The sequence below is a fragment of the Scyliorhinus torazame genome, chromosome 5, assembly GCF_047496885.1.
Source record: "Scyliorhinus torazame isolate Kashiwa2021f chromosome 5, sScyTor2.1, whole genome shotgun sequence".
Taxonomy (NCBI): domain Eukaryota; kingdom Metazoa; phylum Chordata; class Chondrichthyes; order Carcharhiniformes; family Scyliorhinidae; genus Scyliorhinus; species Scyliorhinus torazame.
Window position 1 is genome coordinate 104,741,989 of NC_092711.1, and position 22,451 is coordinate 104,764,439.

The following is a 22,451-nucleotide window of genomic DNA, read 5'->3' on the forward strand; positions in this document are numbered from 1 at the left end:
GAGATGCCGGCGTTGGACTGGGGTGAGCACAGTACGAAGTCTTACAACACCAGGTTAAAGTCCAACAGGTTTGTTTCGATGTCACTAGCTTTCGGAGCGCTGCTCCTTCCTCAGGTGAACTCTGGAGGTGAAGGAGCGCTGCTCCTTCCTCAGACTTTCACCAACAAGACCAGCAGCAAATATTCCCCATCCCCAGTTACCTGTGGAGAAGATGATGTTTGACCTTCTTGAACCACTGCAGTCTGTGTGGTGAAGGTGCTCCCACAATGTTGAAGTTACAGGTTATTCACCCAGTGATGATGAATGAACAGTGATACATGTCCAAATCAATAACACTGTTTATATCGCGCCCTTCATGTAATGGACCATTCTGAGGTGCTCCATAGGTGGGTTAAAAAGCAATATTTCACAGAGTCATGTAAGGAGATAAGAGGGCAGGGCAGATGGTCAGAGGTAGGATTTAACGAGTATCTTAAAGGAGGGCAGGAAGATAGGGAAGTCAAGAGGTTTGGGGAGGAAATTCCAGAGTTTGTGTCCTTAGCTCGAGGCATGGATACCGAACATGGAGTGATTAGAATCAGGAATGGTCAGCAAGCCAGAATGAAAGGAGTGCAGAGACCTTGGAGATTGTGAGGCTGGAGGAGATTGCAGAGACTGGGAGAGATAAGAGCATGGAGGAGACTACAGGGAGAAAAAAGACCATGGAGGAGATTACAGAGAGAGAGACCAGAGCATGGGGGAGATTAGAGAGAGATAGTGAAGGGCATGGAGGAGATTACAGAGAGTGGAAGGGGTGAGGGGAGAACAAGAGCATGGAGTATTTTTAAATGTCTCTGCTTCTTAACTGGGACCCTTTGTAGGTCTGTGAGCATGAATGAAACTTGGTGTAATTAAGCAATAAAGATCTCGGGTTCATCGGGAGGTTTAATGTGGGAGACCAGCCGGGACTGCATTAGAACAGTTCAGTCCACAGGGAACAAAGGAATGGGTGAAAGTTTCATCATTATCCACATACTGTCGGAGTTTGAACATGGAAGGGAAAAAACACCGTTCACAGTGGAAACTGTGCACAAGTTCTGTGTGGTGAGGAGATTTCAGCCGATCATCTGTCCTCACGAGAGAAACACAGTTACAGCAGAGAGAGAACGTAGAAACGTGCGGACTGTGGAAGGGATACAATTACCCATTGAAGTGGAAATTCATAGTGGCACTCACACAGGGGAGAGATTGTTCACTTGCTCTGAGTGTGGGAAGGCATTCACTCCCTCATCCCACCTATTGACACCAATGAGTCCACACTGGGAAGAGACCGTTCAGCTGCTCCGAGTGTGGGAAGGGATTAGCTCACTCAACCAACTCGCTGAGACACCATCGAGTTCAACCTCATGAGAGACCTTTTAAATACCCAGACTGCGGGAAGCACTGTAGAGGTTCTGGGGCACTGATGTCCCATCAACGTGGTCACACTGACATGACACTGTACAGGTTCTCTGACTGTGGGACTGGGTTCAGGCGATCATCTGATCTGACGCTCATTGATCTGATCATCATTGCAGTCACGCCAGAGAGAGGCCGTTCACCTACTCTGAATGTGGGAAAGGATTCATTACCTCATCCAACCTGCTGACACACCAGTGCATTCACACTGGGGAGAGGCCATTCACCTGCTCTGACTGTGGGAAGAGATTCACTCAGAGATGTAGTCTTCTGGAACACCAGCAAATTCACACTGGGGAGAGGCTGTTCACCTGCAGTGAATGTCGGGAGGGATTCAGTGCCTCATCACAACTGCTGACACACCAGCGCACTCACACTGGGGAGAGACCGTTCAGCTGCTCCTGGTGTGGGAAGAGATTCACTTGTTCATCCCACCTGCAGACCCACCAGCGAATTCACACTGGGGAGAGGCCATTCACCTGCTCTCAATGTGGGAAGGGATTTGCTCATTCGTCCAATCTGTTGAGACACCAGCGAGTTCACACTGGGGACAGACCTTTTAAATGTCCAGACTGTGGGAAGTGCTATAAAAGTTCTGAGGAACTGACGTCCCATCAACTTGTTCACACTGACGAGAGACCCGACTGTGGGACTGGGTTCAGGCAATCATCTGAACTCACTGTACACCAGCGGGTTCACACTGGGGAGAAGCCATTCACCTGCTCTGAGTGTGGGAAAGGATTTACGACCTCATCCTACCTGCTCACACACCAGCAATTTCACACTCAGTGTGGGAAGGGATTCACTCAGTCATCCCACCTGCTCACACACCAGCGCACTCACACCGGGGAAGAGCTGTCTGATGCTCTGAGTGTGAGTAGAGAGTCTGTTGGACATGCACCTTTCTGAGATACAAGTACCGAGGAAAGGCTGAATACCTGCTCTGTGTGCGTGTAGGAATTCACTCAACCACACAGTCTCCTGATGGGCAGTCATTCACTTTCTCCATGTGTGGAAATGTTTCAACTGACCTGACGAATCACCAACTTGTTCAGACTGGGGAAAGGCTGGGCAGTGATTTGACGTGAGATTGATTCATTCATCCAATCTGTGGACACACCAGCGAGTTCACACTGGGCTGAGACTGTTCACCTTCTCAGTGTGTGGGAAGGGATTCACTCAGTCATTTAAACTTCTAACTCCTCAGTGTGCTCACACTGCACAGAGGGTTTGTGTCTGTGTGTGTGTGTCTGTGTAAAAGGATTTGATCATCATCACAACTGTAAACTTGTCAATTACAAAGTGGAGAGAGGATATTCACCTGCTTCCTGACTGCAAACACGTTTCCTGATAATGAATATCGGATTGATCAGAGCTCCTGGAATTCATTTCAAATAAGACCCAAAACATAGGAGCGGAAGAAAGGCCATTCGGCCCATCAAGTCCACTCCACCATTCAATCATGGCTGATTTCAACTCCATTTGCCCGCTCTCTCTCCATAGCCCTTAATTCCTCTAGAAATCAAGAATTTATCAACTTCTGTCTTAAAGACACTCAACGCCCTGGCCTCCACCGCCCTCTGTGGCAATGAATTCCACAGACCCACCACTCTCTGGCTGAAGAAATTTCTCCTCATCTCTGTTCTAAAGTGACTCCCTTTTATTCTAAGGCCGTGCCCCCGGGTCCTAGTCTCTCCTGCTAATGGAAACAACTTCCCTACGTCCACCCTATCTAAGCCATTCATTATCTTGTAAGTTTCTATTAGATCTCCCCTCAACCTCCTAAACTCCAATGAATATAATCCCAGGATCCTCAGACGTTCATCGTATGTTAGGCCTACCATTCCTGGGATCATCTGTGTGAATCTCCGCTGGACCCGCTCCAGTGCCAGTATGTCCTTCCTGAGGTGTGGGGCCCAAAATTGCTCAAAGTAGTCTAAATGGGGCCTAACTAGTGCTTTACACAGCTTCAGAAGTACATCCCAGCTTTTATATTCCAAGCCTCTTGAGATAAATGACAGCATTGCATTTGCTTTCTTAATTACGGACTCAACCTGCAAGTTTACCTTTCGAGAATCCTGGACGAGGACTCCCAAGTCCCTTTGCACTTCCAGCATTATGACTTTTGCCACCGTTTAGAAAATAGTCCATGCCTCTATTCTTTTTTCCAAAGTGCAAGACCTCGCACTTGCCCACGTTGAATTTTATTAGCCATTTCTTGGACCAATCTCCTAAACTGTCTAAATCTTTCTGCAGCCTCCCCACCTCCTCAATACTACCTGCCCCTCCACCTATCTTTGTATCATCGGCAAACTTAGCCAGAATGCCCCCAGTCCCGTCATCCAGATCGTTAATATATAAAGAGAACAGCTGTGGCCCCAGCACTGAACCCTGCGCGACACCACTCAAGGGCAGCACGGTAGCATTGTGGATAGCACAATTGCTTCACAGCTCTAGGGTCCCAGGTTCGATTCCGGCTTGGGTCACTGTCTGTGCGGTGTCTGCACATCCTCCCAGTGTGTGCGTGGGTTTCCGCCGGGTGCTCCAGTTTCCTCCCACAGTCCAAAGATGTGCAGGTTAGGTGGATTGGCCATGATAAAATTGCCCTTCGTGTCCAAAATTGCCCTTAGTGTTGGGTGGGGTTACTGGGTTATGGGGATAGGGTGGAGGTGTGGACCTTGGGTAGGGTGCTCTTTCCAAGAGCTGGTGCAGACACGATGGGCCGAATGGCCTCCTTCTACACTGTACATTCTATGATAATCTATGATAATCACCGGTTGCCATTCTGAAAAAGAACCTTTTATCCCAACTCTCTGCCTTCTGTCTGACAGCCAATCGTCAATCCATGTTAGTACCTTGCCTCGAATACCATGGGCCCTTATTTTACTCAGCAGTCTCCCATGAGGCACCTTATCAAAGGCCTTTTGGAAGTCAAGATAGATAACATCCATTGGCTCTCCTTGGTCTAAACTATTTGTTATCTCTTCAAAGAACTCTAACAGGTTTGTCAGGCACGACCTCCCCTTACTAAATCCATGCTGATTTGTCCTAATCCGACCCTGCACTTCCAAGAATTTAGAAATCTCATCCGTAATGATGGATTCTAGAATCTTGCCAACAACCTACGTTAGGCTAATTGGCCTATAATTTTCCATCTTTTTTCTTGTTCCCTTCTTGAACAAGGGGGTTACAACAGCGATTTTCCAATCCTCTGGGAATTTCCCTGACTCCAGTGGCTTTTGAAAGATCATAACTAACGCCTCTACTATTTCTTCAGCTATCTCCTTTAGAACTCTAGGATGTAGTTCATCTGGGCCCGGAGATTTATCAAATTTTAGACAACAGAGAACAAAGAATAAAGAAATGTACAGCACAGGAACAGGCCCTTCGGCCCTCCAAGCCCGTGCCGACCATGCTGCCCGACTAAACTACAATCTTCTACATTTCCTGGGTCCGTATCCCGCTATTCCCATCCTATTCATGTATTTGTCAAGATGCCCCTTAAATGTCACTATCGTCCCTGCTTCCACCACCTCCTCCGGTAGCGAGTTCCAGGCACCCACTACCCTCTGCGTAAAAAACTTGCCTCGTACATCTACTCTAAACCTTGCCCTTCTCACCTTAAACCTATGCCCCCTAGTAATTGACCCCTCTACCCTGGGGAAAAGCCTCTGACTATCCACTCTGTCTATGCCCCTCATAATTTTGTAGACCTCTATCAAGTCTCCCCTCAACCTCCTTCGTTCCAGTGAGAACAAACCGAGTTTATTCAACCGCTCCTCATAGCTAATGCCTTCCATACCAGGCAACATTCTGGTAAATCTCTTCTGCACCCTCTCTAAAGCCTCCACATCCTTCTGGTAGTGTGGCGACCAGAATTGAACACTATACTCCAAGTGTGGCCTAACTAAGGTTCTATACAGCTGCAACATGACTTGCCAATTCTTATACTCAATGCCACGGCCAATGAAGGCAAGCATGCCATATGCCTTCTTGACTACCTTCTGCACCTGTGTTGCCCCTTTTAATGACCTGTGGACCTGTACTCCTAGATCTCTTTGACTTTCAATACTCTTGAGGGTTCTACCATTCACTGTATATTCCCTACCTGCATTAGATCTTCCAAAATGCATTACCTCACATTTGTCCGGATTAAACTCCATCTGCCATCTCTCCGCCCAAGTCTCCAAACAATCTAAATCCTGCTGTATCCTCGGACAGTCCTCATCGCTATCCGCAATTCCACCAACCTTTGTGTCGTCTGCAAACTTACTAATCAGACCAGTTACATTTTCCTCCAAATCATTTATATATACTACAAAGAGCAAAGGTCCCAGCACTGATCCCTGTGGAACACCACTGGTCACAGCCCTCCAATTAGAAAAGCATCCTTCCATTGCTACACTCTGCCTTCTATGACCCTTCTGTATCCACCTTGCCAGCTCACCCCTGATCCTGTGTGACTTCACCTTTTGTACTAGTCTACCATGAGGGACCTTGTCAAAGGCCTTACTGAAGTCCATATAGACAACATCCACTGCCCTACCTGCATCAATCATCTTAGTGACCTCCTGGAAAAACTCTATCAAGTTAGTGAGACACGACCTCCCCTTCAGAAAACCATGCTGCCTCTCACTAATACGTCCATTTGCTTCCAAACGGGAGTAGATCCTGTCTCGAAGAATTCTCTCCAGCAATTTCCCTACCACTGAAGTAAGGCTCACCGGCCTGTAGTTCCCTGGATTATCCTTGCTACCCTTCTTAAACAGAGGAACAACATTGGCTATTCTCCAGTCCTCCGGGACATCCCCTGAAGACAGTGAGGATCCAAAGATTTCTGTCAAGGCCTCAGCAATTTCCTCTCCAGCCTCCTTCAGTATTCTGGGGTAGATCCCATCAGGCCCTGGGGACTTCTCTACCTTAATATTTTTAAAGACACCCAACACCTCGTCTTTTTGGATCTCAATGTGACCCAGGCTACCTACACATCCTTCTCCAGACTCAACACCTACCAATTTCTTCTCTTTGGTGAATACTGATGCAAAGTATTCATTTAGTACCTCGCCCATTTCCTTTGGCTCCACACATAGATTCCCTTGCCTATCCTTCAGCGGGCCAACCCTTTCCCTGGCTACCCTCTTGCTTTTTATGTACGTGTAAAAAGCCTTGGGATTTTCCTGAACCCTATTTGCCAATGACTTTACATGACCCCTTATAGCCCTCCTGACTCCTTGCTTCAGTTCCTTCCTACTTTCCTTATATTCCACGCAGGCTTCGTCTGTTCCCAGCCTTTTAGCCCTGACAAATGCCTCCTTTTTCTTTTTGACGAGGCCTACAATATCTCTCGTTATCCAAGGTTCCCGAAAATTGCCGTATTTATCCTTCTTCCTCACAGGAACATGCCGGTCCTGAATTCCTTTCAACTGACACTTGAAAGCCTCCCACATGTCAGATGTTGATTTGCCCTCAAACATCCGCCCCCAATCTATGTTCTTCAGTTCCCGCCTAATATTGTTAGAATTAGCCTTCCCCCAATTTAGCACATTCATCCTAGGACCACTCTTATCCTTGTCCACCAGTACTTTAAAACTTACTGAATTGTGGTCACTGTTACCAAAATGCTCCCCTACTGAAACATCTACCACCTGGCCGGGCTCATTCCCCAATACCAGGTCCAGTACCGCCCCTTCCCTAGTTGGACTGTCTACATATTGTTTTAAGAAGCCCTCCTGGATGCTCCTTACAAACTCCGCCCCGTCTAAGCCCCTGGCACTAAGTGAGTCCCAGTCAATATTGGGGAAGTTGAAGTCTCCCATCACCACAACCCTGTTGTTTTTACTCTTTTCCAAAATCTGTCTACCTATCTGCTCCTCTATCGCCCGCTGGCTGTTGGGAGGCCTGTAGTAAACCCCCAACATTGTGACTGCACCCTTCGTATTCCTGACTCTACCCATATAGCCTCACTGCCCTCTGAGGTGTCCTCCCGCAGTACAGCTGTGATATTCTCCCGAACCAGTAGCGCAACTCCGCCTCCCCTTTTACATCCCCCTCTATCCCGCCTAAAACATCTAAATCCTGGAACGTTTAGCTGCCAATCCTGCCCTTCCCTCAACCAGGTCTCTGTAATGGCAACAACATCATAGTTCCAAGTACTAATCCAAGCTCTAAGTTCATCTGCCTTACCCGTAATACTTCTTGCATTAAAACATATGCACTTCAGGCCACCAGACCCGCTGTGTTCAGCAACTTCTCCCTGTCTGCTCTGCCTCAGAGCCCCACTGTCCCTATTCCCTCGTTCTCCCTCAATGCTCTCACCTTCTGACGTATTGCTCCCGTGCCCACCCCCCTGCCATACTAGTTTAAACCCTCCCATGTGACACTAGCAAACCTCGCGGCCAGGATATTTATGCCTCTCCGGTTTAGATGCAACCCGTCCTTCTTATATAGGTCACACCTGCCCCAGAAGAGCTCCCAGTGGTCCAGATAACGGAAACCCTCCCTCCTACACCAGCTGTTTAGCCACGTGTTTAGCTGCTCTATCTTCCTATTTCTAGCCTCACTGGCACGTGGCACAGGGAGTAATCCCGAGATTACAACCCTAGAGGTCCTGTCTTTTAACATTCTGCCTAGCTCCCTGAACTCCTGCTGCAGGACCTCATGCCCCTTCCTGCCTATGTCGTTAGTACCAATATGTACAACGACCTCTGCCTGTTTGCCCTCCCCCTTCAGGATGCCCTCTACCCGTTCAGAGACGTCCTGGACCCTGGCACCAGGGAGGCAACATACCATCCTGGAGTCTCTTTCACGTCCACAGAAGCGCCTATCTGTGCCCCTGACTATAGAGTCCCCTATTACTATTGCTCTTCTGCGCTTTGACCCTCCCTTCTGAACATCAGAGCCAGCCGTAGTGCCACTGCTCTGGCTGCTGCTGTTTTCCCCTGATAGGCTATCACCCCCGACAGTATCCAAAGGGGTATACCTGTTCGAGAGGGGGACAACCACAGGGGATTCCTGCACTGTCTGCCTGCCCTTTCTGGTGGTCACCCATTTCTCTGCCTGCACCTTGGGTGTGACCACATTTACATAACAGCGATCTATGACGCTTTCCGCCACCTGCATGTTCCTCAGTGCATCCAATTGCTGCTCCAACCGAACCATGCGGTCTGTGAGGAGCTCCCGTTGGGTGCACTTTCTGCAGATGAATCCACCCGGGATGCTGGAAGCCTCCCGGACCTGCCACATCTCACAGTCAGAGCACTGCACCCCTCTAACTGACATTGCGTCAATTAATTAAAATTAAAATTTAAATTTAAAAAAAAAAATTTTTAATATATATTTTTTAAAATTTCAAAGTTTCTGTTAACTATCTGACCTCTTAGTTTCTCTAGCACTTTCTCCTTTGTGATGGCTACCATATTCAACTCTGCCCCCTGACTCTCCTGAATTGTTGGGATATTACTCATGTCTTCTACTGTGAAGACTGACGCAAAGTACTTATTTAGTTCCTCAGCTATTTCCTTGTCTCCCATCACTAGATTACCAGTGTCATTTTGGAGCGGCCCAATGTCTACTTTTGCCTCCCGTTTGGTTTTAATGTATTTAAAGAAACTTTTACTATCATTCCTAATGTTACTGGCTAGCCTACCTTCATATTTGATCCTCTCTTTCCTTATTTCTCTCTTTGTTATCCTGTTTGTTTTGTAGCCTTCCCAATCTTCTGACTTCCCACTACTCTTTGCCACATTATAGGCTTTCTCTTTTGCTTTGATGCATTCCCCGACTTCCTTTGTCAGCTATGGCTGCCTAATAGCCCCCTCTGATAACCTTTCTTTTCTTTGGGACGAACCTCTGTACTGTGTCCTCAATTACTCCCAGAAAGTCCTGCCATTGCTGTTCTACTGTCTTTCCCACTAGGCTCTGCTCCCAGTCCATTTTCGTCAGTTCCTCCCTCATGCCCCTGTAGTTACCTTTATTTAACTGTAACACCTTGACATCTGATTCTACTTTCTTTCTTTCAAATTGGAGATTGAATTCTACCATATTATGATCACTGCCTCCTAAGTGTTCCCTTACTTTAAGATCTTTAATCAAGTCTGGCTCATTCCATAACACTCAGTCCAGAATGGCCTGTTCCCTCGTGGGCTCCATCACAAGCTGTTCCAAAAAGTCCTCCTGTAACATTCAATGAATTCCCTTTCTTTGGGTCCACTGGCGACATTATATACCCAGTCCACCTGCATATTGAAGTCCATGATCACTGTGACCTTGCCTTTCTGACATGCCCTTTCCATTTTGTGGTGCATTTTGTGCCCCTGGTCCTGACCACTGTTAGGAGGCCTGTACATAACTCCCATTATGGTTTTTTTGCCTTTGTGGTTCCTCAACTCTACCCACACAGACTCCACATCATCTGACCCTATGTCATTTAGTGCTATTGATTTAATTTCATTCCTAATTAACAAGGCAACCCCGCCCCCTCTGCCCACCTCTCTGTCTTTTTGCTAGGTTGTGAATCCCTGGATGTTTAAATGCCAGTCCTGAACCCCCTGCAACCACGTCTCTGTGATGCCTACCACATCATACCTGCTAGTCACAATCTGGGCCACAAGCTCATCTACCTTGTTCCGTACACTGCGCGCATTTAAATATAGCACATTTAATTCTCTATTGACCGTCCCTTTTTGTTTTCTTAGTGTGGTGGACCTTGGTTTACTGAGCCTTTCCATACACTGTGTCATATTTTGTGAGATGGGGACTATCGTAACCTCTCCTGAGTACAGTCTTTTTGTGCTTTTTTGTATTCCTAAGCAGCTACGCTTCCCACTGATTACTTCACCTCTTGATTCCCTGACTTTCCCTTCCCCCCCCAATCTCTAGTTTAAAGTCCTATTGACCACCCTATTTACTCTTTTCGCCAGAACACTGGTCCCAGCTCGGTTCAGGTGGAGACCATCCAACGGCATAGGTCCCCCCTGTCCCAAAACTGATGCCAGTGTCCCATGAAAAGGAACCCCTCTTTCCCACACCACTTTTTCAGCCACGTGTTAACTTCCCTTATTCTTGCCTCCCTATGCCAATTTGCACGTGGCTCGGGCAGTAATCCGGGATTATGACCCTTGAAGACCTGTTTTTTAATTTGAATCCTAGCTCTTTATAATCTCTAAACAGGTCCTCTTTCCTAGACTTGCATCTGTTGTTGGTACCGACATGGACCACAACAACTGGATCCTCTCCCTCCCTCTCCACTATCCTTTCAAGCCGGTCAGAGATGTCCTGCACCCTAGCACCGGGCAGGCAACATACCATGGGGGACTCTTTATCCTGCTCACAAAGGATACTATCTATCCCCCTGATAACAGAATCCCCTACAACTACAACTTGCCTATTTACTCCCTCCCCTTGAATGGCCTGCTGAACCATGGTGCCTTGGTCAGCTGACTCATCCTTCCTGCAGCCCTGTTCGCCATCCACACAGGGAGCAAGTGCCTCGTACCTGTTGGACAGGGTCAAGGGCTGAGGCTCCTGAGTTCCTGACTGCTGGTTCCCTTTACCTGCCTGACTTGCAGTCACACCCTGCTGTCCCTGGCCACTGGCAGGATTTAAACTACTTACTCTGACAGGTGTGACTGCCTCCTGAAACACAGTGTCCAGGTAAGTCTCCCCCTTCCGGATGTGCCTCAGTGTTTGAAGCTCAGACTCCAGCTCATCAACTCTGACCCGGTGCTCTTCGAGCAGCCAACACTTACTGCAGATGTGGTCGCTGCAGCTCACAATGGGATCTGCCAGCTCCCACATCAAGCAGCTCAAGCACATCACCTGACCAACCATCATTAATTAATTAGTTTAATTTAAGTTTACTAGTTTAGCTGTGTGTTTTTAAAAATTGGGGGCAGATTTGCTATCAACCAATGAGATCAAAGCTTCCCTCTGATGTCACTTTTGAGAAAAAAAAGTGGAAAACAGGAAGTTACCGTAAGGTTTTTCTACTCACAGAGACTGCTCCTCCTCCTCCGAACGGCTCCCGAAACTAGGCCCGAAGAAAGAGTGAGAACAAAACAGTAGGGAAAAAGTACCTTCTCCCACTCTGCACCGAATTACCTCACTGCACCAAATTACTAATTTTCAAATTCCCCACTCTGGATGTGTCTCACTCAGGCTGTGTCTCTTTGACCTGCGCAACACTTACTGAGTGCGCTTTCTGTCTGTCTTTTATACAGACTTCAGGATGACTCACACTAAAACTTCAAAGAGAAGAATACAACGTGTACCTTTGTGCTCCTAAACAGGCCTCAGGTGACTGCCAGATAACTGCCTCTCAGCAATTATTCTTGCAGACTTGTTCTCTAAAGGCTAAATATACTTTTCTGTTGCTTCACACCTCCACTCTATCCCAGTAACCCCACCTAACCTTTTTGGACACTAACGACAATTTAGCATGGCCAATCCACCTGAGCTGCACATCTTTGGACTGTGGGAGGAAACCCACGCAGACAAGGGGAGAACATGCAGACTCTGCACAGACAGTGACCCAAGCCGGGAATCGAACCTGGGACCCTGGAGCTGTCAAGCAGCACTGCTAACCACCGTGCTACCGGTGACTAGGAAGAAGTGATGATGCAAGTTACTGGATTGTGAAAACTCAACTGGTTTGCCAATGTCCTTCAGGGAGAGAACCTCCCACTTGGTCTGGACCTACACACACCTCTAAGAAAGGAGATAGAAGTGGGAGGTGAAGGAAAAGGATTTTGTATATCTGCAAGACATATTGAGAGAGTAATTAGTAAAGCAAATGGGGTGTTGAGCTTCATAAGCAGGAATATGATACAAAAACCGGGAAGTTATGCTGAATATTTATAAAGCTCTGGTTAGGTCACATCTCGAGTATTGTGTCCAGATCCGGTAACCAGACTTTAGGAAGGAAGTGAAGATTCTTGAGAAGTTGCAGATTTACCAGAATAGTTTGAGCAAAAGAAGCTGAGGGGAGATTTGATTCAGGTTCTCAAGATTCTGATGGGTTTGGATAAGGTAGACAAAAAAATCTGGACAAGAGATAGACGGGGATGTGGGGGGGAATATTTTTACACAGTGAATGATAATGACCCAAAACCTGCTGCCCACGAGGGGGTGGAAATAACACGATGAATGATTTTGAAGGACATTTGAGAGACACTTGAGGGAGATAAAGTTGCGAGGACACGGGATAGAGCAGGAGAATGGGATTGACTGGATTGCTGTAGTGAGCTGGCATGGTTCAATGGGTGGAATGGCCTCCTCTGTATCATTCTGACTCTATGGCTCTTTCCAAGAAATTCTTAAATCCTTACAGTGCAGAAGGAGCCCATTCGGTCCATCGAGTCTGTACTGACCCTCTGAAAGAACACCCTACCGAGGCCTACTCTCCCACCCTATTCCCGTAACACGACCTCGCCTTTTGTATACAAAGGGACAATTTAGCACGGCCAATCCACCTAACCTGCACATTTTTGAGAGAGGTAACTGGAGCACCCGGAGGAAACCCACACAGACTGGGGAGAATATGCACAGTCCACACAGCCTTTCCTGTAATTGTACCTTGTAATTTAACTCTGGGCGTTCAGATATCACTCAGGTAAATCTGTGCTACACTCCCTCCGAGGCCATTCTATCATTACTCAGGTTTGTTGCCCAGAACGGAACACAGTTCTCCAGGTTTGGTCTAACCAGGGTTTGTGAATCTCGGGGCTTTTCCAGTCACACTGAGACCTGAAATCTTCCCTCACAGATAGAACAGACAAACCTTTTACCTTCCACACCCTGATGCTGCTGATATTCAGGTTCTGATGAATGGAGTGACTCTGTCAGATCGTGATACGATGTTTGGTTTAAGTTTCCCGTCTGTCAATCCTCCATTTCAAGTATCCTGCAAATGTACAGTACCATCACCTGTCACAGTTAACCTCTCCGAACAAATGATTCACAGGAGCATTAGAGCAGATTTACGAGAGATAGCTCAACAAGCATTCTCGCTGAACTAATTTTATTGTTTACACAAAGTGGCACAGTTCTAACTTTCTGAACACATGCACAGTCATTGTTTAAAGTTTCAATCTGGTATATATAAACACGCACTCTCACCTACCCTTACAGGCACCTCTTATCTTGTTATTGTCCACTGTCCCTATCTGTTACTGAGACAGCCGTTACCTCCTGTTCCTTGTTATTGAAGCTCACTGTCCTTGCAAGAACACAGCTGCAAATTCTGCTGACTTGTGCGTTCAGTTTTACAAAGGTCAATTAGAATTTTAGTAACAATCTGTAACCCCGTTTCTGTTGTTTTATTCAGTCTGAAACTTCATTCTTACATCACATCATAACGGGCAGTTCAGATATTTACGGGCAGCACGGTAGCATTGTGGATAGCACAATTGCTTCACAGCTCCAGGGTCCCAGGTTCGATTCTGGCTTGGGTCACTGTCTGTGCGGAGTCTGCACATCCTCCTCGTGTGTGCGTGGGTTTCCTCCGGTTGCTCCGGTTTCCTCCCACAGTCCAAAGATGTGCAGGTTAGGTGGATTGGCCATGATAAAATTGCCCTTCGTGTCCAAAATTGCCCTTAGTGTTGGGTGGAGTTACTGGGTTATGGGGATAGGGTGGAGGTGTTGACCTTGGGTTGGGTGCTCTTTCCAAGAGCCGGTGCAGAATCGATGGGCCGAATGGCCTCCTTCTGCACTGTAAATTCTATGATAATCTATGATAACCTTAACATGTACTATTTATTTCCTCTTCACACAGTCCAGGATAGACAACCACAGCATTCTCTCCACCTGCTCCATGGTCCAGGATGACCGCTCGTGCTCCCTGGTCCAGGATGACCGCTCATACACCCTGGTCCAGGATGACCACTCCTGCTCCCTGGTCAAGGATGGCCACTCCTGCTCCCTGGTCCAGGATGACCGCTTCTGTTCCTTGGACCAGGACGACCACTCCTGCTCCCTGGTCCCTGGTTCAGGATGACCGCTTATGCTCCCTGGTCCAGGATGGCCATTCCTGCTCCCTGGTCCAGGATGACCGCTCATGCTCCCTGCTCCAGGACGAACACTCCTGCTCCCTGGTCCAGGATGGCCATTCCTGCTCCCTGGTCCAGGATGAACGCTCATGCTCCCAGCTCCAGGACGAACACTCCTGCTCCCTGGTCCAGGATGGCCATTCCTGCTCCCTGGTCCAGGATGACGGCTCATGCTCCCTGCTCCAGGATGAACACTCCTGCTCCCTGGACCAGGATGGCTGTTCCTGCTCCCTGGTCCAGGATGGCCGTTCCTGCTCCCTGGTCCAAGACGACCACTCCTGCTCCCTGGTCCAGGATGACCACTCCTGCTCCCTGGTCCAGTATGGCCATTCCTGCTCCCTGGTCCAGGATGACCGCTCATGCTCCCTGCTCCAGGACGAACACTCCTGCTCCCTGGTCCAGGATGGCCATTCCTGCTCCCTGGTCCAGGATGACCGCTCATGCTCCCTGCTCCAGGACGAACACTCCTGCTCCCTGGTCCAGGATGGCCGTTCCTGCTCCCTGGTCCAGGATGACCGCTCATGCACCCTGGTCCAAGACGACCACTCCTGCTCCCTGGTCCAGGATGACCACTCCTGCTCCCTGGTCCAGGACGACTGCTCCTGCTCCCTGGTCCAGGACGACCGCTCCTGCTCCCTGGTCCAGGATGACCACTCCTATTATAATTCTATGAAATTCGCATTGAGTATGCAGGCCTGTTACAGTTTGGGATTTGGGAAGAATTGGCGATGATGAATTACATTTATTTCTGTATGTTACAATGTCATACTGAAATGGTGCAGATGAATTCCGATTATATTGGCACTTGATGGTGTTAGGCGCAACATTCAGACATATAAGTATTGAATCTTAGCATTGGAATTCCCAACGGAAATGCTCACTTTGCAGGTTCCAATGCAGTGTGTGAGACCACAGAATTTTTGATAGGTCCAAACTCCCTGACCACAAACGCTTGAAGAGTAGTTGCGCAAACGTGGGCTAAGTGCCGACGCATAATTGCTCCCGTTTCCTTTCCGATCGGGTGTCGGGGTTACGGTGAGCAAACATTAACTGTTTGCACATCACAATGGCGGAAAAGTTACCCAGCATTCCTGGCAGTGGAGAAAGCCCCCTATCTACAATACAGGAGACCGGGACGCGTGCGCAGTCTCTCACAGTTTCGGGCATGCGCAGAGTGAGGGATGACGCTGAACAGAGGTTGGTTTGTTGCTCGGCCGCCGGTGGGCGGAGCGGGTTCATTAACATTCCGTGTGGGCCACAAACCCCGAATAACAACCTGCAGGTCCCGCGGTTACAGCTCGAGACTTTTGACCGGAAATAGGCCCAGGTTAAAGGCCACCATCTTGATTCCTTGGCGAATACGGTGCCTGAGGGGCCATCGTGGTGGCACAGAGAGTGGGCGGGGCTTCTGGGCCCCAGTGACCAGGAGAGAAAATGATTGTATCGCTGATTTTGTTCTCGCTCTGCCCAGAACTGCATCCTGGCAGAGGCGAGGAAGAGGGAAAAATATTGGAATGGAGGAAAGAAATGGTGAGATGGGTTTGAATTTCAGCCCAGGGAGGAGAGTGTGCGCGCGACAGGGAGTTACAGCTTTGGGGAAAAATGTTCCATAGAAACTAGACTTGTCTGTTCTGTGTTTCTATCCTCTGTTCTAAGATCAGCCATGATCTCATTGAATGGCGGAGCAGGCTCGAGGGGCCAGATGGCCTATTCCTGCTCCTAGTTCTTATGTTCTTGTAATGAAAAGTTTTGTAATCTCCTTTCCAGGCTTTAAAAAAGGAGGATGAATAGAAGAGGACAGAAAGGGATATCATTGCAAAATCTGACAAGATTCATCAGGATCTGAATATCAGCCTTTGAATGTAGAAGGAGAAATGTTTGCTTATTCTGTCTGTGGGAGAAGATTTCAAACATAAGTGTGACTGGAAAAGAACCAGGACACACACACACCCTGAATGAGAGTGTATCAGTGAACTGACTGTGGAAAGAGCTTGAACCAGTTGGTAGTCTATTAAAAAATCACACCATTCACAGTGAGGAGAAACTATACATGTGTTCTCTGTTGATACGACTTCAATTGATCATCCAACCTGGAAAGACACAAAAGATACAGGCACCATGGAGAAACCGTGGAAATGTGGGAAGGGATACAATTATCCATCACGGCTGGAATACCATTGACGCACTCACATTGGGGAGACCAATGGAATTGTCGGGATTATGGTAAACGATTCAATTCTCAAAACCAGCTGGCAAACCATCAATGCAGTCACACTGAGGAAAGGCCATTCACCTGTTCTCTGTGTGGGAAGGGATTTACCCAGTCAGCCTGTCTCATGTCACACCAGCGATTTCACACAGAGGAGAGGCCCTTCAGCTGCACTGACTGTGGACAGAGGCTCAGGCATTCATCCCACCTCAGTAAACACCAACGTTTTCACACAGGAGAGAGACTGTTCACCTGTTCAGATTGTGGGAAGCGATTCACCGTATCCTCTGACCTGCTGAAACACCAGCGAATTCACTCTGGGAGAGGCCATTCACCTGCTCAGTATGTGGGAAGGGATTCACTCAAGTCAGCCAACCTGGTGGTACACAAGCAAATTCATACTGGGGAAAGGCCATTTAGCTGCAATTCCTGTGGAAAGAGGTTAAGGTCGTCATCTGAACTCACTGCACATCAGCGAGTTCACACTGGGGAGAAACCATTCACTTGCTCTGTGTGAGAGAAGAGATTCGCTCAGTCATCCCACTGCCTGACACACCAGCGAGTTCACACGGAGGAGAGGCCATTCACCTGCTCTTCCTGTGGAAAGAGGTTCAAGCATTTGGGCAACCTCAAAGCACACCAGCGGGTTCACACTGGAGAGAGACCGTTCACCTGCTCCGTGTGTGGCAAAGGGTTCCATTGGCTATCCAGCCCGTTGACACATCAGCGAGTTCATAAATAACTGCAGGGGTTGGGTTCTGCTGTTATTACTGCTGTTAATCACATCCAGGATTGACAGTCTGACAATACTGTGTTTGTTTTTGATGATGTTAACAACCCTTAGAGCTAGGTGGAGTTTCATATACTGGACTTGTCACTGGTTTTCAAGACTTGCAGTGTCTCTTTTTAAAAGCACCATCTGTGATCAGAACTCTCAACAGGATCCTGTTTATAATAAAATTATAAACTTTTACTTCAACCTTAATTGATGTAAAATCTACAAATCAAATCTGAAAGGCTCCACTGACTAACATCTCCAATTAGAAAGTGCTGACTAATTCATGCTGACAGTTCTTACCGACTTACACATTGCACAGTGATACCTCTGTCAAGAAATTAAATGAGAAATGGTAAACAAAACAGTAATGTTTTTCACAGACACATCAATAAAAGCTTCAACAATCAACATTGATATTGATGGTTTGGAAGTCACTGAGTTGAATCATTTCTGACACAGCAGCAGCAACATTTGGTAAAGGTGGAACCCACAACAAAGACTGGTTTGAGACCCACTCAGCAGAGATGACATCTGTCATTGGAGCACCCGGCAAAGGTGGAATTCCAGCTGAACTGATCAAACACGGAAAGTCCCATCGACTTTCACACCTACATGACCACCTCCTCCTCTGTTGGTCAGTAGGGTCTGTTCCCCAGGACGTGTGACGCAAAAATCATCACAATATACACCTACTATATTCCCTGTACACACATGGCTGTGTGGCAACATTTGGCTCCAACTCTTATCTGCAAGTTTGCTGATGGCACAACCATAGTGGGTCGGATTTCGAACAACGATGATCGCATGTCCACATTGACTCTTACTAATTTTTACAGATGCGCCTTAGAAAGCATCCTATCTGGCTGCATCACAGCCTGGTATGGCAACTGCTCGGCCCAAAACCGTAAGAAACTAGACAGTCGTGAGCACAACCTATTCCGTCACGTGAACCCGCCTCCCATCCATTGATTCTGTCTACACCTCCTGCTGCCTTGGGAAGGTGGGTAGCAGAATCAAAGACCCCTCCCATCCAGGTTATTCTCTCTTCCAACCTCTTGCATCGGGCAGGAGATCCAGAAGTCTGAGAACAGGCACTAACAGATACAAAAACAGCTTCTTACCCATTGTTACCAGACTCCTGAATGACTCTTGTGGACTGAACTGATCTCTTCACACATCTTCTGTACTGAGTAGTACTGCACTCTGTATGCTTCACCCGATGTCTATGTCTACATATTTACTTTGTGTATTTATTGCATATCCTATGGTTTTCATGTATGGAATGATCTGTTTGGAATGTACGCAGAATAATACTTCTCACTGTACCTCAGAACACGTGACACTCAATCCAAATCCAACAATATACAAAGGCACTCACAGCGCTGAGGTTTGAACCCAGTCCCGGGTCATTGTCTGTGTAGAGTTTGCACATTCTCCTCGTGTCTGCGTGGGTTTCACCCCCACAACCTGCAGGTTAGGTGGATTGGCCTCGCTAAATTGACTCTTAATTGGTAAAACTTATAATTGGGTACTATATATATATATATATATATATATATATATAAAGGCAATAGAGAAGACCCTAAAAATTACAGGAGTATCACATTCCATCGTGTCACAGGGAAGGCCTTTGCTAGGGTCACGTTTAAAAGGCTCCATCTATTTGCAGACTGTGTATCTAGGAGCACAGTGCGGTTTCTGTGCTGCATTTCTATCGTGAACATCATCTTACATAGAAACAAACATAGAAAATAGAAGCAGGTGTAGGTCATTCAGCCCTTCAAGTCATTCATTATGACCATGGCTGATCAATACCCTGATCCCGCCTTCCCCTCATATCCCTGGATCCCGTTGGCTCCAAGAGCTGTATCTAATTCCTTGCTCAAATTACACAATGTGTTAGTCTCTCTCTGGGTGAAGAAACTTCTCCTCACCTCAGTCCTGAAAGGTTTACCTTTATTGCGACCCGGCGTTCTGGACCCCCCACCATCGTTGATTATTTATACAGCAAGATCCCGATTGTTGATGCAATAGGCCTCAGACTGTTAATGCAATGGTATCTTGATTGTTAATGTGTGGGTATCCTGAATCTTAAAGAGATAGGAGTCTGATTAATGTAGCAGGATCCTCATTGTTGATGAAGTAAGATTCTGATTATTGTGATCGTATCTTAATTATTTGTACATTATGATCCTGATTACACTCCCCAGAGAGTCCTTCAATTGGCCACACCCACCAACAAAAAACAACTGAGAGGCTTTAAAGGAACCTCACGGCAGCCATTGCTGTTTCAGAGCTCCCAATGCCAAAATCCCATCTCGCCAACACCATTGGGGGTCATGACCCTCAGTTTGGGAAGCTCTGACTTGCACTGAGATTAGAAAATGGGAACAGGCTTTTAAAGCTTTTTAAAAATTCATTTACAGGATGTGGTTGGGCCAGCATTTATTACCAATCCCTGGTTGCCCTTCAAAAAGGTGGTGGTGAGTGGCCTTCTTTAACTACTGCAGTCCTTGCTGTGTAGGTACACTCACTGTGCTGTTAGGGAGGGAGTTCAAGGATGTTGCCCCAACATCAGTGAAGGAGCGGCGATATATTTCCAAGTCAGGGTGGTGAGTGACTTGGAGGGGAACCTCCAGGTGGTGGCGTTTCCAGCTTTCTGCTGCTCATGTCCTTCCAGATGGCAGTGGTCAAGGGTTTGGAAGGTGCTATCTAAGGAACCTTGGTGAGTTACTGCAGTGCATCTTGTAGATGATACACACGGCTGCCACTGTTCGTTGGCGGTGGAGGGTTTGAATATTTGTGGAATGAGGAGCAATCAAACAGGCTGCTTTGTCCTGGATGCTGTTGAGCTTCTTGAGTGTTGTTGGAGCTGCACTCACCCAGGCATGTGGGGAGTATTCCATTACACTCCTGAATTGTGACTTGTGGATGGTTGACTGGCTTTGGGGGGTGAGGAGGCGAGTTATTCGTCGTAGGATTCCTAGCCTTTGACCTGCCCTGGTAACCGCAGTATTAATGTGGCTAGTCCTGTTCAGTTTCTGATCAATGGCACCCCCCCCAGGGTGCCATTGAATGTCAAGGGGTGATGGTTAGATCCTCTCTTGGAGGAGATGGTCATTGTCTGGCGTGAATGTAACTTGCCACTTGTCAGCCCAAGCCTGGATGTTGTCCAGGTCTTGCTGCATTTGGACAAGGGCTGCTTCATTATTTGAGGAGTCGCGAATGGTGCTGAACATTGTGCAGTCATCCGCAAACATCCCCACTTCTGACCTTATGATGAAGGCAGATCACTGATGAAGCAGCTGAAGATGGTTGGGCCGAGGACACTATCCTGAGGAACTCCTGCAGTGATGTCTTGGAGCTGAAATGGTTGGTCTCCAACCATCACAACCATCTTCCTTTGTGCCAGGTACGACTTCAACCGGTGGAGAGTTTTCACCCTGATTCCCATTGACTCCAGATTAGCTGGGGCTCCTTGATGCCATACTCGGTCAAGTGCTGCCTTGATGTCAAGGGCAGACACTCTCACCTCACCTCTGGCATTCAGTGTTTTTGTCCATGTTTGAACCAAGGCTGTAATGACTGCAGGAAGACATCAATAGTCTGATCAGCGGGCCAGAAAAGTAGCAAACGGAGGTCAATCCAGAGAAGCACGGGGTAATAAATACATTTGGGGAAATACAAATACGTCAAAGGGAAAGAATATGAATGGTATGATAGTGAGGTGTAGAGGGACAGAGGGACGTATAAGTGCCTGTCCACAGATCCCTGAAGGTGACAGGAGAGGTAGATACGGTGATTGTAAAGGCGGAGAGCATACTTTGTTATTCACGGGAACATATAGTACTAGAGCAGGGAATATTCCCAGCAATTTCTGTTGGAGGAAAGACCTGAAACCCCTCTCTCCACAGATGCTGCCAGAGCTGCTGAGTATTTCCAGCATTTTCTGTTTTTATTCTAAGATCAGGGAGGTTATATTGGAGCTGTCCAAAACACTAGTTAAACCACAGCTGAATTACTGAGTACAGTTCTGGTCACCACATTACAGGAAGGATGTGTTCATACCAGAGAGGATGCAGAGGAGATTGACGAGGATGTTGACACAAATGGAGAATTTTAACAATGAGGAAAGATTGGAGAGGCCGACGTGGTTTTCTGTGGAATAGAGAATGCTGAGGAGAGATGAACTAAGGTGTTTAACATTATGAGGGGCCCGGATAGAATGGATAAGAAGGATCTATTTCATGAACAGATCAATAACCAAGCGGTTTAGATTTAAAGTAATTAGCAGAGGTTTGGGAGTGGAAGGGGGATAATGGATCTCTGTGTCTATTCGGAACCTTGGATATGCGTTATCCCTTCTCAGTTCCCAGATAACAGAGGTCAAGTCTGCGCATTTTGGCAAAGTCCAGTTGAACTTTGTCAGTTGTGCCACTGGGAAACTTGTTTTTAATACTAAATTTAGAAAGAACTAGCCCTGCAGCAAGCTAGTCAGATTAATTGTCTTTCACGAATACAGAAGTTGAGTTTTCATTCAAATCATCATACATAAGATAAAATAACTGGGTAATTGTGATTAGCAAAGCGAACAGCAAAGGTTTCAGAAATATAGATGGAGTGAGCAAGAAGAGAAACAGAACAGAGCTACAGAAGCACTTTTCCATTCCGGTAAGTAATTCTTAAGAGAAATGTTATCTCAAAGTCTTGCCTTCTTTTTACTGCTGATTGGCTTTAACTAATTTATAATTTACTCAACTCAACCAAAGTGTCTGTCCATCAATTTAAGTGATGTAGGTATTTGAATAGGTAGCTGTATTTTTCCCATTCCATCGCTTGCCAATTTTCCAAATTATTGACACCTGCATCTCAACATTAATTAGAAAAAACACAGCTTTCAGGGCATTATGACTTTAGACTATCTATTACCATGGAACTGGGACTGCCCGTGCTGGAAAAGCAGCAGCATACACTGTGGTCTTTT

The 22,451-nt window shown here is 47.1% G+C and overlaps 1 protein-coding gene and 2 long non-coding RNA genes across 7 annotated transcripts in view; 2 read left to right on the forward strand and 1 right to left on the reverse strand.

The window, feature by feature from the left end:
* LOC140419326 (uncharacterized) overlaps window positions 1–22,451 on the forward strand; it is a 304,049-nt gene that overhangs the window by 228,700 nt on the left and 52,898 nt on the right. The window lies entirely within an intron of this gene.
* Window positions 1–22,451, reverse strand: part of LOC140419321 (uncharacterized) — a 76,911-nt gene that overhangs the window by 38,038 nt on the left and 16,422 nt on the right. The window lies entirely within an intron of this gene.
* On the forward strand, window positions 15,684–18,792 carry LOC140419316 (uncharacterized). The gene is made up of 2 exons (XR_011945696.1): window positions 15,684–16,010; window positions 16,248–18,792. It is a non-coding gene; the product is annotated as an uncharacterized lncRNA (long non-coding RNA).